The following is a 15,515-nucleotide window of genomic DNA, read 5'->3' as shown; positions in this document are numbered from 1 at the left end:
CTAACTTATTTCACTAGCATAATATCCTCGAGGTCCATCCATGTTGTCACGATGGGAAGATTTCATTCTTTTTTTATGGCTGAATAATATTCCATTATACATACATATATATATATAATATAAAATATATATAATACCGTGTCTTCTTTATCTGTTCATCTAGATGGACACTTGGGTTGTTTCCATGTTTTGGCTATTGTGAATCATGCTGCAATAAACATAGGGATGCATATATCTTTTCAAGTTAGAGATTTCCTTTTCTTTCAGAACATCTTTTTGTTTCTGAACATACCAGCTATCACACTTTTGTTTTATCACCTCTGGACCAGACCATAAGTTCCTGGAGGGAGACATTGTTTCATTTTTCTCATCGTAAATCATTAAAACACCAACTACAAATATCTACACCTCTATAAGTGCTTCAGTGTACTTCTGTGATAAAACTGATAATCTACAGTAGAAAATTACTAAATTGATGTTTACATAGCACTGTTGTCATGGCTGGTTATAATGACTGCATTTCTTTGTGCCAGACTGTAAAGAATTGTCCTCTTGGGAGAGTCATACCCTAGACAATGTCCAGCTGAACAGGTCCATCGAGCAAGCAAGAAGCTTAAGAATTGCAAGTAAATGATTATATTCTTCCTTTTGATGTGGCTGATATGTTGACCTAGGTCATTGAGCAACTTTCCCTCTCTTTCTCTCCTTTCCCCCTTGAGCATGTAGATGCATGCTTCAAGCCTGTAAAATAGTAGAGAGCTAATGACAGTGCTTACTCCAACTCTGCATTTATTGGTTTCCCTAATCCCATGAAGCTAAATAACTTAGAAAGAACAAAATCACTACCACTTCTTATTTTTTATCCCATAGCTCTATGTGTATGTCTACTTCACTGTTTGCTGAAGACACTTAAAACTCCTCTCTCTTCACCTCAAATAGATTGTGATATTTATCACTTTGCTAGAAATGATAAGTGAAAGGGTGCCTGGGTGGCTCAGTCAGTTAAGCACCCAACTCTTGATCTCAGCTTGGGTCTTGATCTCAGGGTCATGAGTTCAAGCTCCGTGTTGGGCTCTGTGCTAGTCTAAGTGCCTACTTAAGAAAGAAAGAAAGAAAGAAAGAAAGAAAGAAAGAAAGAAAGAAAGAGAGAAAGAATAAGAGTCATTATTTCTGGATCCCTGAATTCGTTAACATGTATAAATTTCCACTTTTAAAAACTCTTAGTTCACTTAAAAAATCAGAGGCTAGGATACGAATAAACAGGCATATATTAAGTCACTCACTGGCACAGGACATTCATAAATTGTTTTTTTTTTTAATTTTTTTTTAACGTTTATTTTTCAGACAGAGAGAGACAGAGCATGAACGGGGGAGGGGCAGAGAGAGAGGGAAACACAGAATCGGAAGCAGGCTCCAGGCTCTGAGCCATCAGCCCAGAGCCTGACGCGGGGCTCGAACCCGCGGACCGCGAGATCGTGACCTGAGCCGAAGTCGGACGCTTAACCGACTGAGCCACCCAGGCGCCCCCATAAATAGTTTGATCTAAGTCTTTCCATCGCTGCTTTGTCCTGATCCTAATTCTTATTTATCGATGACACCCTAAAGAATGTATCTATTGGTCATAGTGAAGAAGTCACTATGGAAACAGTGATCTCTTCTCCCTTCCCTCCCCCACCCTCTTACCATTTACCGTTCAACAGCTTCTGGATGCATTCACAAACGTTGCATGGTCAACGATAATTGTAGAAAAGATGACTTTAATTTTGAATGCAGATCAAAATTCCTTGGAGGAAAGAAGTATCTTTGGTTGATGCATGGAGATTGTTTGGGAAAGACGTATCTTTGGACATATATTTGAAAAAGCCTCGCCTAGTCCAAATCATCTAGAGAACCCTCTCCACAGATAAGAAACATTTATATGTCATTTAAATATAGTTGTTTTAAACATTATGTTGGTGCTTTATTTTCATTTTTTTAGGTATAAAATGTGTTTCCAGACATATCACACCTACAGGGAATAACAGCTCAGCTTACAACACTTGGACTTGTTGCTGTTGTCCAAGGAATCGATAAAGTAGGTTGGAGGTCATTTGCATCTGAATACCAGTGTTCATTTTTCTTGGTACAGAGGCATACCTCATCACAAACAATGTGCCTTTTGTCCCATGAGCATTTTTAGTTCATGCATTTGTTCATTCATTCATTCAACAGAAGATGCCACTGCTCCCCTCATATTTCTACCAGAGGAGAGTGCTATGTCTTTCCCACTGGGTGAAACACTAGTGGAGTGAACCTTTCAGTTTCTTTTTCTTTTCACCTAATTAAATGGACTAACCAAGTTCAATGGTCAGTGCTGTTCCCTGACAATGGGAAATTTCTCTCTCAGGAAATGCCTATGGCCTATGCTCATGCAAGATGGGCCTGCATGACTATTCTCTACATCATAGGCCCACTGGAAGGAGATTTTTAAGAGACTAGGGGTAGAGAGGGAAAAGTCTGACAGTTCAGTTTTGTTTTGCAGGCTCAGTAGTTTTCAAAGGCTCCCAGTTTGGCCTCAGGTTCCATCTATATTCTTCGATCCAGCTTTATCAGTCTTGTCTCTTTTTTGTTGTCGTTATTAGATCACGATTAACAAAACTAATTTTCAGATCTCTATACACTTCCACCGTCTGCTCTTTACTGTGAAGGGCCTGGATGGAAGAAAAGGTGAGTGTCTGACACTCCAAATCTCTAATATTATGAGATATAAAACATGTAAGGCAGCAGCCCTTGGGGAGCTTATCCTGTAGCTGAGGAAGCCAGGAATGAACAAATAAATTCAATTAAAAATTTAAAGTATTGTAAGTTTCAATTTACTGATGCAGACAGGGACTCATAAAAGACCATAATCATTGAGTGTTGGACTGCTCAGAGTAGGATTTACAACAGAGAAAGTGAAACTCTGGAAGCAAGGTGGTTTCAAATAAGTAGAGAAGTATCCCAGAAGGCAGGAATAGAGCCAAAAGAGATTACCGAGGGCAGGTTTGGGTCTAACATAAGGAAGCTCTTTCTAATATGGAAGAGCCATATTAGTTTAAGATTATTGATTCTGGGAAAGGACCAATTAAAGTAATACTACTTTGGGGGCGCCTGGGTGGCTCAGTCGGTTGAGCGTCCGACTTCGGCTCAGGTCATGATCTTGCGGTCTGTGAGTTCAAGCCCCGCATCAGGCTCGTGCTGACAGCTCAGTGCCTGGAGCCTGTTTCAGATTCTGTGTCTCCCTCTCTCTCTCTGACATTCCCCCGTTCATGCTGTCTCTCCCTGTCTCAAAAATAAATAAACGTTAAAAAAAAAATTTTTTTTAAAGTAATACCACTTTGAACAGAAAATATACTAAATTAAAAAAAAAAAGAGGTTTGATTGAAATCTAATACTGAAACTGAAATTAGGAAAATAAACTTATTTTATTTTAGAGTTGACAAAATTCTGGTTTTAAATGTACATAGGTACTAATTCTTAGGGTAAAAAAAAAGTCAAATAATTTTTTAAAAAATATTTCTGATTACAATATGTGATGGCATGATCTGATAGTCTTTGCAAGAAGTTTGACTTTTGTAACCCGGTCAAAAAATTTAATGCTTGAAAAATTATTCTCTTCTTTTCTTTTTCTTTTCCGAATTTGGACGCCCCATGTACAGTACTGATTTAGTCATTATCCTTACTCATTATATGTTTAGTTTAGTCATGGGCCTTTGGAGCTATTTATTTAATAATATAATGAATAACCCTTGAATCCATGACCCAATTCATGGGTCATAGTGCAAATTTCATTTCTGTGCCTCTCTCTATTCTCTCTGTTTGCCTCTACCCTTCCTGTTGTCACTGACTTGAATTTTATGCTGATCATTCTCTTGCCTTATTTTTTTAGTTTTTGTACTCACATTTGCCTCAGTGTTTAGTTTTATTTGCTTATGAACTTTAAAACCAAAAGTTTTATATTATATGTAGTCTTTTAGGACTTGCTTATTTTTCTAAATGTACTATCACAAAAATTCAGCCATATTGCTGAATGTGGCTTTGATTCATTCATTTTATTGCAGCAGACCATTCCATTATATGACTTTACCAAACATGTATCTATCTGCACTTCAAAGTACCGAAGCTGTTTCCAGTTTTGTTATTAGCATTTCATGCTGCTACAAAAATTCTCTCTCTCTCTCTCCCTCTCTCTCTCTTTTAACACAGGTCTTGAACTCACAACCCTGAGATCAAGACGTGAGCTGAGATCAGGAGTCAGACACTCAACCTACTGAAGGACCCAGGTGCCCCACAAAAACTTCTCTTTAATATCCACATGTGCAAGATTGTCTTTTGTTAAACTATGTGTCTCAGAATAGAATTGCTGGGATGAAAGGTAGGCATACCCTCAATTTTATAAGATAAACCTAAAGTTTTTTTCTCAAAGTAGTTGTACCCATTTATAGTCCCACTGGTAATGTATAAGAGCTGTATTAATCCAACATCTGGATCAATCCAACATCTGCTGGAACACTTGATGTTGTCAGGCTTCTTCATCTGTATCAGCCTATAGTTACAAAATGGAACCTCATTTGGCCTTGACTTGCATCTCCCTGATCTCTTGTGAAGCTGAGCTCTTCATATATGTAGGTCATACATGATCCATCCCTCTGAGATGGCTGTTCTGTTGTTCTCTGAGTCTTAGTTTTTTCCTTTTCTTTTTTTTTAATCTAGAAATTCAGAGAACAATGCCTATTTTATGGAATGCAGCCAGATACTCTATACAAAGCCTTTGGTTCAGTGTCTGTCATGTAGTAGATCTTTAATATAAATTGTTTTCTTCCCCCTTTAATAGAAATTGATATTCTGTTCCTGACATTATTTTCTGGTCTTCTTACACATTTCTGGATACTTTCCTCCCTTCTTCTTTCCTTCCTTTTGTCACCCCACCTCAGAGCCCTTCTCTCATGTTTCAGCTCAGTATCTAAAGGTCTGTAACCTACATGGACCATCTGAGACGCCAAAAGGTGCTTACTACCTTTTTGGACTTCCAAGAAGTCTATCTGAATTGACCATTGCTGTCTTTCTCACACCCTTTGGGAAGGACTTCTACTCGGTCTTCAACCATACTATTGACAGTTTGCTCAGCTTATGACCAGAGACCTTTGTTCTGTTAGATTCTGTACCTGCTCCTCAGACTGACTCTACCATATCAGCTGTGGGATCCACTTTCCCAAGGCCTTTAATTTTCAACCCTTCCTGTGATAGGTGATCACATTGACCCCTGGGTCCCTAGATGTGATTCTGCTGTGAGCTTCAGAGTCATTTAAGTCTGGGCTTTGTGAACTTGACTGTGCACGTGAATCACCCGGTGGGGGGGGGAGGGGTTGCTTAAATGCAGATTTGGATTCAATACATCTGGGTGAGCTGTGACATGCTGCATGTCTAACCAACTCTCAGGGGATACCAATGCTGTCGGTTTGTGATCCATAGGTCACAAAGGTCTGGGTGATTTTTGAAGGTTTCTTCCAGCTCCAGATTTTAATGATCTGTGAGTAGAAAACCATCATGTTCTATTTCTGGGAACATTTTGCTATCTTTTCTCTGTATCCTCTCAGTGATTTATCAGTGACTAATTCATTTATTTAACAAATGTTTTTTGAGCACCTACATTGTGGCTGGCATTAATAAAGTGATAGAACATACCAGTGAACAGAACAGACAAGTGGCCCTGTCTCTAAGGAACTACCATGGTTTAAATATAACTTCTAAGTACGGGGCACCTGGGTGGCTCAGTTGGTTGAGCGTCTGACTTCAGCTCAGGCCATGGTATCACAGTTCATGAGTTCGAGCCCTGTGTCGAGTTCTGCGTTGATGGCTCGGAGGCTGGAGCCTGCTTCGGATTCTGTGCCTCCTTCTCTCTGTGTCCCTCCCTCTCTTGCACTCTGTGTCTCTCTCCTTCTCTCAAAACTAAATACACATTAAAGGAAATTAAATATAACTTCTAAATATAAGCAAACGGTATTTACCTTTCATATAAACTTTTTTCTGTTCTTCACTAACACTTTAAATTATTTATACATGACAGAGACAAATAAGACTACTCTTTTTTTTTTACCCTTGGTTCTATGCGTGGGTCTCTACCTAATACAATTTTAAAATTTATTAGGATTTTTAAAAATACTCAAACTGTTCCCAATATAATCTTATTTAGAATGAACAACTTGTATCTTTCAGTTGAAAGTTATTCATAGAATAAACAATGAAAAAAAAGCATGCTAAAACCTTTGCAAAGTAAACATTTAGGTGTTTTTTTTTTTTTTATAAGGGAAAATTTGATTTCCATATCTCTTCAAGTTTTCTTTCAGACGGGCTTTCCCGCATTTATTATTTTGCTTTTATTTTTCACCACAGGAAGTAATTCTCAATAAACCTTAAAATTCAGGATGTCTTGGTGTACGTTTCTCTCCATAACACACTTCAAGGCAAAGCTTTTGAAGTGGCATGAACTTCAAAGTTGGGCCATAAGCTTTGGAAGTGGATCTACCCTGAGACTGATTTTGAAAACAAGAGAATGATAATGCTCATTCTTCCTTATGCTTCACACATGACAGAAGAAATTCGTAGTGACCAACAGCACCTCCACCAACGCCTGAAGTATTTAAACCGATAAGCACAATATCCACGTGCTGTAACTTAAGACTTTGGAGGCAGAAGTAAAAAACGTGTTGAAAAATAGGTAAAAGGAAGATTGGAGGCTCTTTTTACTCTGCGCAATGCAGTGGATGAAAACAACTAATTTTCAAGCTTGGTTTGGAAGTTACACACATTTCTTTTTTTTTTTTTAATATTTACTTATTTTTGAGAGTCAGAGAGACAGAACATGATCGGGGGAGGGACAGAAGAGAAGGAGACACAGAATCCGAACAGGCTCCAGGCTCTGAGCTGTCAGCACAGAGCTTGATGCGTTACTCGAACCCACAAACAGTGAAATCATGACCTGAGCTGAAGTTGGACACTCAATCAACTGAACCACCCAGGTGTTCCAGATATACACATTTCTGTGAGGTGACCACAAAAAAGCAAATTTAAGATATTTCAATTAACCCATCTCATCAAGCCCAGTTATTAATATTTGTTTGAAATGCCATCAAATGTCCTGTGAAATAGAATAAGCAATGTAGATTATCAGAAAAATAAAATAAAAAACAATATCTAGCTCCCTAAAAAAAGGAAAATATTAATGGGATATTGGTTGTGACACAGTAGTTATAACAGGTACAAATTATAAGTGTATGTCAGGCTCCCCTGTTTTCTAAATAAAGTTCTAATATTTTAAAGCTTTCAAAATCTCTAAATACTTACATTAATCAATGACCTGTCAGGCCGGAAAGTCTAGAACTTGATGTCTTTTCATTTCTTTTTGTTTTTAATTTTATTTTTTATAAATAAAAATTAATTAATTAATTTTTAACTATAAATTAAAAATTTACATCCAAATTAGTTAGCATATAGTGCAACAATGATTTCGGGAGTAGATGCCTTAGTGCCCCTTACCCATTTAGCCCATCCCCCCTCCCACAACCCCTCCAGTAACCCTGTTTGTTTTCCATTTTTATGAGTCTCTTATGTTTTGACCTCCTCCCTGTTTTAATATTATTTTTGTTTCCCTTCCCTTATGTTCATCTGTTTTGTCTCTTACAGTCCTCATCTGAGTGAAGTCCTATGATATTTGTCTTTCTCTGACTGACTAAGTTCACTTAGCATAATACCCTCCAGTTCCATCCACGTAGTTGCACAATGGCAAGATTTCATTCTTTTTGGTTGCTGAGTAATACTCCATTGTATATATTTCCCACATCTTCTTTATCCATTCATCCATCGATGGACATTGGGGCTCTTTCCATATTTTGGCTATTGTTGATAGTGCTGCTATAAACATAGGTGTGCATGTGTCCCTTCAAAACAGCATCCCGTGGATAAATGCCTAGTAGTGCAATTGCTGGGTTGTAGGGTAGTTCTATTTTTAGTTTTTTGAGGAACCTCCATACTGTTTTCCAGAGTGGCTGCACCAGCTTGCATTCTCACCAACAATGCAAAAGAGATCCTCTTTCTCCGCATCCTCACCAACATGTGTTGTTACCTGAGTTGTTCATGTTAGCCATTCTGACAGGTGTAAGGTGGTATCTCATTGTGGTTTTGATTTGGATTTCCCTGATGATGAGTGAAATTGAGCATTTTTTCATGTGTCGGTTGGCCATCTGGATGTCTTCTTTGGAGAAGTGTCTATTCATGTCTTTTGCCCATTTCTTCACTGGGTTATTTGTTTTTTGGGTGTTGAGTTTGATAAGTTCTTTACAGATTTTGGATACTAACCCTTTACCTGATATATTGTTTGCAAATATCTTCTTCCATTCTGTCGGTTGCCTTTTAGTTTTGCTGATTGTTTCCTTTGCTATGCAGAAGCTTTTTATTTTGATGAGGTCCCAGTAGTTCCTTTTTGCTTTTGTTCCCCTTGCCTCTGGAGACGTGTTGAGTAAGAAGCTGCTGCGGCCAAGATCAAAGAGGTTTATGCCTGCTTTCTCCTTGAGGATTTTGATGGCTTCCTGCCTTACATTGAGGTCTTTCATCCATTTTGAGTTTATTTTTGTGTATGGTGTAAGAAAGTGGTCCAGGTGCATTCTTCTGCATGTCACTGTCCAGTTTTCCCAGCACCACTTGCTGAAGAGACTGTCTTTATTCCATTGAATATTCTTTCTTGCTTTGTCAAAGATTAGTTGGCCATACGTTTGTGGGTCCATGTCTGGGTTCTCTAGTCTGTCCCATTGATCTGTCTGTTCTTGTGCCAGTACCATAGTGTCTTGATGATTACAGGTTTGTAGTATAGCTTGAAGTCTGGGATTGTGATGCCTCCTGCTTTGGTTTTCTTTTTCAAGATTGCTTTGGCTATTTGGGGTCTTTTCTGGTTCCATACAAATTTTAGGATTATTTGTTCTAGCTCTGTGAAGAATGCTTGTATTATTTTGATAGGGATTGCATCGAATATGTAGATTGCTTTGGGTAGTATAGACATTTTAACAATATTTGTTCTTCCTATACAGGAGCATGGAATCTTTTTCCATTTTATGGTGTCTTCTTCAATTTATTTCATAAGCTTTCTATAGTTTTCAGTGTATAGATTTTTCACCTCTTTGGTTAGATTTATTCCTAGGTATTTTATGGTTTTTTGTGCAACTGTAAATGGGATCGATTCCTTGATTTCTCTTTCTGTCACTTCATTGTTGGTGTACAGGAATGCAACAGATGCATTGATTTTATATCCTGCAACTTTGCTGAATTTATGAATCAATTCTAGTAGTTTTTTGGTGGAATCTTTTGGGTTTTCCATATAGAGTATCATGTCATCTGCAAAGAGTGAAAGTTTGACCTCCTCCTGGGCGATTTGGATGCCTTTTATTTCTTTGTGTTGTCTGATTGCAGAGGCTAAGACTTCCAATACTATGTTGAATAACAGTGGCGAGAGCGAACATCCCTGTCTTGTTCCTGACCTTAGGGGGAAAGCTGTCAGTTTTTCCCCATTGAGGATGATATTAGCATTGGGTCATTTATATATGGCTTTTATGATCTCAAAATATGTTTCTTCTATCCCTACTTTCTTTGGGGTCTTTATCAAGAAAGGATGCTGTATTTTGTCAAATGCTTTCTCTGCATCTATTGAGAGGATCATATGGTTCTTGTCCTTTCTTTTATTGATGTGATGAATCATGTTAATTATTTTGCGGATATTGAACCAGCCCTGCATCCCAGGTATAAATCCTGCTTGGTTGTGGTGAATAATTATTTTAATGTATTGTTGGATCCAGTTGGCTAATATCTTGTTGAGGATTTTTGCCTCCATATTCACCAGGGAAATTGGTCTATAGTTCTCCTTTTTAGTGGGGTCTCTGTCTGGTTTTGGAATCAAGGTAATGCTGGCTTCATAGAAAGAGTTTGGAAGTTTTCCTTCCATTTCTATGTTTTGGAACAGTTTCAAGAGAATTAACTCTTCCTTAAATGTTTGGTAGAATTCCCCTGGAAAGCCATCTGGTGCTGGAGTCTTGTTTTTTATGAGATTTTTTGATTACTAATTTGATTTCCTTACTGGTTATGGGTCTGTTCAAATTTTCTATTTCTTCCTCTTTCAGTTTTGGTAGTGTATATGTTTCTAGGAATTTGTCCATTTCTTCCAGATTGCCCATTTTATCGGCATATAATTGCTCATAATATTCTCTTATTATTATTTTTATTTCTGCTGTGTTGGTTGTGATCTCTCCTCTTTCATTCTTGATATATTTATTTGGGTCCTTTCCTTTTTCTTTTTGATCAAACTGGCTAGAGGTTTATCAATTTTGTTAATTATTTCAAAGAAACAGCTTCTGGTTTCACTGATCTGTTCTACTGGGTTTTTTTTTGTTGTTGTTTCAATAGCATTGATTTCTGCTCTATTTCCTGTATTTTGCTGGTTTTGGGTTTTATTTGCTGTTCTTTTCCAGCTCTTTAAGGTGTAGGATTAGGTTGTGTATCTGAGATCTTTCTTCCTTCTCTAGGAAAGCTTGGGTTGCTATATACTTTCCTCTTATGACCCCCTTTGCTGCATCCCAGAGGTTTGGGGTTGTGGTGTTATCATTTTCATTGGCTTCCATATACTTTTAATTTCCTCTTTAACTTCTTGTTAAAGAAGTTAAAGAATACTTCTTCTGCCCATTCATTCTTCAGTAGGATGTTCTTTAGTCTCCAAGTATTTGTTACCTTTCCAAATTTTTTGTTGTGATTGATTTGAGTTTCATGGGATTGTGGTCTGAAAATATGCATGGTATGATCTCCATCTTTTTGTACTTGCTGAGGGCTGATTTGTGTCTCAGTATGTGGTCTATTATGGAGAGCGTTCCATGTGCACTAGAGAAGAATGTATATTCTGCTGCTTTAGGATGAAATGGTCTGAGTAAGTCCATCTGGTCCAGTGTGTCATTCAAAGCCATTGTTTCCTTGTTGATTTTTTGATTAGATGATCTGTCCATTGCTGTGAGTGGGGTGTTGAAGTCTCCTACTATTATGGTATTACTATCGATGAGTTTCTTTATGTTTATGATTAATTGATTTATATATTTGGGTGCTGCCACATTTGGCGCATCAATGTTTACAACTGTTAGGTCTTCTTGGTTGATAGACCCCTTGATTGTGATATAATGTCCTTCTGCATCTCTTGAGACAGTCTTTATTTTCAAGTCTAGATTGTCTGATATAAGTATGGCTATTCCGGCTTTCTTTTGTTGACCATTAGCATGATAGATGGTTCTCCATCTCCTTATTTTCAATCTGAAGGTGTCTTTAGGTCTAAAGTGGGTCTCTTGTAAATGGCATATAGATGGATCTTGTTTTCTTATCCATTCTGTTACCCTATGTCTTTTGATTGGAGCATTGAGTCCATTGACGTTTAGAGTGAGTACTGAAAGATATGAATTTATTGCCATCGTGATGATTGTAGAGTTGGAGTTTCTGGTGGTGTTCTCTGGTCCTTTCTAATCTTTGTTGCTTTTGGTATTTATTTATTTATTTATTTATTTATTTATTTATTTATATTTTCATCTTTTCTCCCCTCAGAGAGTCCCCTTAACGTTTCTTGCAAGGCTGGTGTAGTGGTCACAAACTCCTTTAATTTTTGTTTGTCTGGGAAACTTTTTTATCTCTCTTTCTATTTTGAAGGACAGCCTTGCTGGATAAAGAATTCTTGGCTGCATATTTTTCTGATTCAGCACATTGAATATATCCTGCCACTCCTTTCTGGCCTGCCAAGTTTCTGTGGATAGGTCTGCTCCAAACCTGATCTGTCTTCCCTTGTAGGTTAGGGACTTTTTTCCCCTTGCTGCTTTCATGATTCTCTCCTTGCCGGAGTATTTTGTGAATTTGACTATGATATGCTTGTTGATGGTCAGTTTTTGTGGAATCTAATGGGGGTCCTCTGTGCTTCCTGGATTTTGATGTCTGTGTCTTTCCTCAGGTTAGGAAAGTTTTCCACTATGATTTGCTCACATAACCTTTCTCCCATTTCTCTCTCTTCTTCTTCTGGGACCCCTGTGATTCTGATGTTGTTCCTTCTTAATGAGTCACTGATTTTTAAGTCACTAGTTCTTAAATTGTGCTCTTTTGCCTTAATCTCCTTCTTTTTTTCTGTTTCATTATTCTCCATAAGTTTGTCCTCTATATCGCTGATTCTCTGTTCTGCCTCATCCGTCCTTGGAGCCATGGCATCCATCCGTGATTGCAGCTCAGTTATAGCATTTTTTACTTCATCCTGACTAGTTTTTACTTCTTTTATCTCTGCAGAAAGGGATTCTAATCTGTTTTCGACTCCATCTAGTATTCTTATTATCGTGATTCTAAATTCTGGTTTAGACATCTTGCTTGTATCTGTGTTGGTGAAATCCCTGGCTGTCGTTTCTTTGTGCTCTTTCTTTTGGGGGTGAATTCATTCGTTTTGTCATTTTGAAGGGAGAAAATGAATTAATCAGGTAGAAAAATTAAAGTTAAAAAAATTAAAATTAAAAAATTAAAAAAATATTAAAACTAAAAAATTAAACACACACACACACAAAATCGAATAAATGATGCTAGATCCTAGGTGTGTTTTGGTCTGGGTGTTGAAAGTTGTTTGATAGATTAGAAAAAAAAGGGAAAGGAAAGAAAAAAAAGGAAATCGTTTTAGAATTTGAAAAAATGAATACATGGAAGTAGACTAAAATGAAATGATGGAAGTGAAATAGAATTTGAAAAAATTTACACAAAAGTAAAGAATATAGTAGAAAAAATTAAGGAAAATATTTTTAATGAAAATTAAAAATAAAAATGAATTTTTTCTCTTTCTGTATTCAAGAAAAAGAAAAGAAATGAAAAAGAGAAAAAAGAAAGAAAAAAAGGAAATCATTTGAAAATTTGAAATAGTACACTGTAGTAGACTACAATAAAATGAAAGTAAAATGGAAGTAAAATATAATTTGAAAAAACTTACACAAAAGCAAAAAAAATTGTAAAAATATTTAAAGAAAAGTATTTTTTAACAAAAATTGAAAATAAAAATGAAGTTTTTCTCTTTCTGTATTCAAGAAAAAGAAAAGAAACGAAAAAGAGAAAAAAGAAAAAAAAAAAGGAAATCGTTTGAAAATTTGAAAAGTGAATACACTGAAATAGACTAAAATAAAATGATGGAAGTAAAATAGAATTTGAAAAAATTTACACAAAAGTAAAAAATATAGTAAAAACTTTTAAAGAAAAGTATTTTTATAAAAGTTGAAAATAAAAATGAATTTTTTCTCTTTCTGTATTCAACAAAAAAAAGTGAAGAGAAAAAAAAAAGAAAGAAAATTGAATAGATGGACCTGCTAACAGATTGAAATAGGACTGAAATTACTTCATTTTCCCCTAGAAGTCAGACTATGAAGCGCTTTTTGGTCCATAAACTAAGCCGGAGGTGAGACTTGTGTTCTTGCAGAGCGAGGTTGACTCAGTTGGGCGGGGCTCAGTGTAACCGCTCCGTTCTCCACTAGATGGCGCTGCTAGCCTACTGGGGTGGAGTATTGTGGTGCTCGTAGGTGAGTATGCGCATGCGCGGGAGAGGTGAAAATGCGCCACTCAGCTACCCAGTCTGTTCTCCCAGATCAGCAATCGCGCACCGTTCCTCTGTCTTCAGCTCTCGTCCACTCCCCGCTTCTTCACTCTCCGTGACCAGGCCCCAGGCGGCACCTCTCTCCTGACTTCTGTCTCAGATGCGGCTGTTTTCCCCGGCCCCTTACTTCTGAAGGACTGCGGCTTTGACCCGTTCCGCCCCTCTGCGGGAGGGTCTCAGGGAGCAATGGCCGAATGTCGGCTGCACCCAGGAACGCTTGCTGGACCCTGCTGCTGCCGGTGCCCCGAGACCGCGGCCAGGTGCCACCCGCCCCAGAAAAAGTTCGCAAGATAGTGTAGCAGCAGCTTTTCAGGGATTATGGAAAAATCACAACACACATCTGGGACCAGGCATCTCCCTTAAGGACCATGCCCCAGCAACCAGCGAATGTGGCCGTTTTCTGGGGTCTGCTGGGACCAGGTGGCTTCAACAGTCTCTACCAAATGTCCTTCCAGCAGTGGAACCGCTTTTCCCCGTGTGGCCCGAGATCCTCCCGGACCCCACTCTGTTCCTGGGGATTCGCCCTTCCCACCAGAGCACCGCCAGGTATGGAGCTGCAGAGTTGCAGCCTTTGCGCTCCCTTGTTAACAGTCTTAATGGAATTTAAACCCTCTCCTTTCTCCCTTTTTAGTTTAGTCCCTGTGGCCGTTTCCAAATTTCCACTTTCTCTCCGGCTGCTTTTGGGGAGGGGTGCTTTTCCCGTATTCTTCCCCCCCCTCCCCAGTCTCTGTACTCTCTCCGCGCACAGAATTGGTTCCCTATCCTCTGGGGTTTCTCACTCCCCAAATTCACCTCTCCGCGCCGCATATCTGCTGAATTCTGTGGTTCAGGTTCTGTAGATTGTTGTGTTAATCCTCCAATCAGTTTTCTAGGTGTGCAGGATGGTTTAGTGTTGGTCTGGCTGTGTTTCAAGGATGTGAGACACACACGCAAAAAACTTCCATGCTGTTCTGCCATCTTGGCTCCTCCAATGTCTTTTCATTTCTATTTTATGGTCCCCAACTAGGGCTAAAAGAATTTCATATAAAGGAAATAAAAGTATATACATATTACAATGCTATGTAATATGATAAGATATATTTATGAGAGATGACTATGTTGCTTTCACCTGAGCATTACCTTAGAGCAGAATTTTTTTTTATGTTTATTTATTTTTGAGAGAGAAACAGAGCATGAGCAGGGGAGGGGCAGAGAGAGAGGGAGGGAAACACAGAATCTGAAGCAGGCTCCAGGCTCTGAGCTGTCAGCACAGGCCCACCTCGGGGCTTGAACTCATGGATGGCGGGATCATGACCTGAGCCAAAGTCGGACGCTTAATCGACTGAGCCACCCAGATGCCCCAGAGCAGAATTTTTATACTGTCACTTCCAGTCATGTTTTTTGGTTTCATTCCTCTTACCTCTCACTCCTAAAACTTAGTAAAGAAAATATATTTTATTAAAGTAATTTGAATTCCTGTAGCTTGGTCGTGTTGATTTCTTAAAGAAAAACCGACATTTTGATTCATCACTACAATGTTTTGATGTATCAACCTCTTACACTTTTATTTATTAATTTATTTTAATTTTTTTAATGTTTATTTTTGAGAGAGAGAGAGAAAGTGCAATTTGGGGAGGGCCAGGGAAAAAGTAGATCAGAGGATTGGAAACAGGCTCTCCCCTGACAGCACAGAGCCTGATGCGGGGCTCTAACTCACGAACCCCGAGATCATGACCTAAGCCAAATTCGGACACTTAGCTGACTGAGCCACCCAGGCACCCCTCAACCTCTTATAATTTTAGAAAGAATTTCACACTTGGTGTTCCATGGTCAAGTCTGT

This window comes from Panthera onca, chromosome F1 (genome assembly GCF_046562875.1).
Source record: "Panthera onca isolate mPanOnc1 chromosome F1, mPanOnc1 haplotype 2, whole genome shotgun sequence".
Taxonomy (NCBI): Eukaryota; Metazoa; Chordata; class Mammalia; order Carnivora; family Felidae; genus Panthera; species Panthera onca.
This window is presented reverse-complemented; position numbering follows the sequence as displayed.